Here is a 3316-nt window from a genome sequence, read left to right as displayed (position 1 = left end):
TCCAATAAACTCACTCATTACTTTTCCACCCAACTCATCCTTAAACTTGCCAATAACCTTTTCATTCTTTTTTGAAAATAACTCACTCTTCTTACTAAAATTACTTGTATCATATACTCCAATGTTTTTCTTCATATCTTTATAAACATCGTCAGTTTTTATATCTAGAATAAAACTATCGGTGTCCATATACAACAATGAAGCATTTTCACCATACTCTTTCTTTAAATCATTATACAAATAATCATACATCAATATCTTTGATAAATCAAGAACTGCTGTTCCAATATAAATTGGTTTATCCATGACAATACTTTCCTTTTTCATATGAATAGCAGAAAAGTTCTCTGAAAAAACCTCTTCTCTCTCAAAACTTGGTTTATTTATCAATCTAGAAGCTTCTTTCCAAGATGTTGCAAATCTAATGTTTTGCCTGTTTCTAACATTCTCCATTGTCTTTCCAAAGACAGCATTATTCATCAATTTATAGAATTCCCCTTCAAATTTTACTTTTGTATTTGTTCTCATATCTGTATTGAATTTAATATACTTTTTCATCCAAGGACTTTGTTTAAATTTTAAAACTCTATGAATTTTAGCTACTCTCAACCCAGCAGATAAATATTGTCTCAAGTTCCTTTGATGCAAAACATATCCCTCTTTATCATAGAATGTTGTTAATAACTTTTCTGTTGATTTGCCTTTAATATTAAAACTTTTATGATAATCACTGAACCATTCTTTCTTTGGGGTTTCTTTCTCACATGCAAAAGGAAGGTCTTTATGCTTATTATGAAGATCACTCGGGTACTTCAAATCAACTTCAAAATAATAACCTTCTTCTTTGTCATTCAATTTCTCTTGAGAAGAAATAACAATATTCATCAAAGCCTTTTCATAATCCTTTTCTTCCACCCACTCTAATTTACCATAAGGCAGAGATTGAGACATTGCCCATCCATACAAATTATTAGCATCAAAGTACATCAAATAATTACTATCTTTTTCACTCTCATAATTTGGAAGATATTTATTATTTGCTTTAGCATATCTTTTTGAACATACTTGTGATATTCCACCTCTCTTAGACTTCTCAATCATCAAAAGCATATCTACATCACTGACTAAATCTATATCTTGTTTTGTCATTTTCAACATTGCACTCCAAGCTAAACCAGGAGCTGTGAAATAGTGGGCAGGATCTAATCCATAACAATTTTTATTATGACAGAGTGATCTAAAAGCTTCAAACACATCAGCTAACAATAAAACATCTGTTTTTAGATACAAATCATGATATTCTCCAAGGTTCTTTATCTTAAATAATTTCCAAATTTCTTGTGCGTGTTTATATTCCTTATCACTTATCTCTTCTTCATAAAGGTTATTATAGAAACTTTCTTTTGAAGGAAGTTGTGTTTCTTTAAATCTCATAAATGAATCCATATAACCATAAGGATAAATTCCCTTACTTGTAAGAATTTTCTCTTTACTTTGAATTTCATTCCTTGTTTCAATTTCCTCTCTAGTTAGAATTCCCTCTTTAATCAGAATTTCATCTATAATCAGAATTTCCTCTTTAGTTAGAATTTCATTCTTTGTTCGAATTTTCTGTATAATTAGAATTTCATCTTCAGTAAGAATTTCTTCATTCATTTCCTCATTAATTAGAATTTCCTCTTTACTTTGAATTCTCTCTTTAATCTGAATTTCCTCTTTAGTTAGAATTTCCTCTTTTGGAAAGAATGAATTAAGATTTGGAAAAGAGCCCGTGGAGCTTAGATTTGATGCGAGGTTGGCTAGTGGTGTTCCCATAAACTTGTAAGAATCAAGAAACCTTATACGAGTTATAGGTTTTGTGAATATCATTTTTGTAAATGAAATATACTTTTGACTTGTGTTTGTTATGGCAGAAATATTCCCTGGTGTTTTTGAAAGTTCATTTATAAATAGATGTGTATCATAGTTGGCGCTGTTGTGAAGAAAGACTGGAATAAAAGAAGGTAATTTATAATTAAGATTACAACAGGAATGAGCAGGACCTCTATATTTACCAGTAAGATGACAATGATCCCTAACTTTAGACTCCTCAATTCCTCCTCACAAATATGACAGATATTGTTCTTTCTAAATTCTAATTTTTCTTCTATGGTTAATTTCATCGGTTCATTTGTTTCTTTCATTAATTTAGTTAGTCTTATACAATCCTTTTCTAATCGTTTTACAAACTCTTGTGAAGCATTTTTTCCACTATACTGTTCAAGTTTATTATACTTTTCTCCAACAGATGATTTGATATAATAACAGAAACCACAAGGAATATGTTTTTGATATTTATTTGTATATGGTTCTTTTGGATTAGGAGAAGCAGTATTTATCTTTTTAAGGATACATTCAAAATCAGCGTATATCACAAATGGGTGCATGATAGATTTATTATAATCTTCAAAAGAAATCTTTTCACCAGGTTTAGGCATTGTAATTACAGCTGATTTATGATTACTACAATATTTTGAACGTTGTTCTAATCGTTCTTTTGTATGAAATGAATGAAGACATCGCTTACAAGGATATATTTTGTTTGCTGTTCTGAATACCTGAGAAGAGATTAATCTTGATAAATTATTGATGTATGTGTAATGTGAATTCTTTCCAACACTAAAATATAAAAGATCAATGTGTGTTTCTTCATTTTTATAGTTGTTTGAAATTTTTAATATTTGAACTTTGTTTGTATCTGTTAATCCATATACATTAATAGAAAGATTATTCTTTTTCTCAAATTTAGGAATATCTGTTAGTGGCATTGGGAAATTAAAATCTTTAATGTCCAAGGTATTCTCATATTTCATATATTGTTTTACTCTTTCTGAATTACATTTTGGTGGATGTAAGTGAGCAAGAACAGACCAGAGAAAACATTTATTATCATTATTCTTAATATTAACAACTGCCTTCTTTCGTTTTATTTCTTTTGGTAATTCAATATAAGAAGAAGCTTTAAGAGGGTTTGATTTTAGAATGTGTATATCTAAAAAGATGATTTTTTTAATATTGAATCCACTTCCTACCACTGTATTATCAACATCCTCCTCTTGTCTTGATAGTTCTTCATAAACCCCACTATTCAAAAAATCTTGAAATGATGTTATAAAATGAAGATCTGTCCTCATATAAGGAGTTTGTTCTTCATCTTGTCTTTTCATATTCATTTTCACTCCCATATAAAACTTTAAAGTTTTCATTTCTTTTAATGTCTTTTTAATAAATTTTTCAACATCAGGTTTCACTATTTCAATTGATTCAACTATTGATG

This window comes from Eptatretus burgeri, chromosome 2 (genome assembly GCF_056783735.1).
Source record: "Eptatretus burgeri isolate ZD-2024b chromosome 2, Ebu_testis_v1, whole genome shotgun sequence".
In the NCBI taxonomy this organism is placed as follows: Eukaryota; Metazoa; Chordata; class Myxini; order Myxiniformes; family Myxinidae; genus Eptatretus; species Eptatretus burgeri.
The sequence above is the reverse complement of the archived record's forward strand: the minus strand, read 5'-3'. Positions refer to the sequence as shown.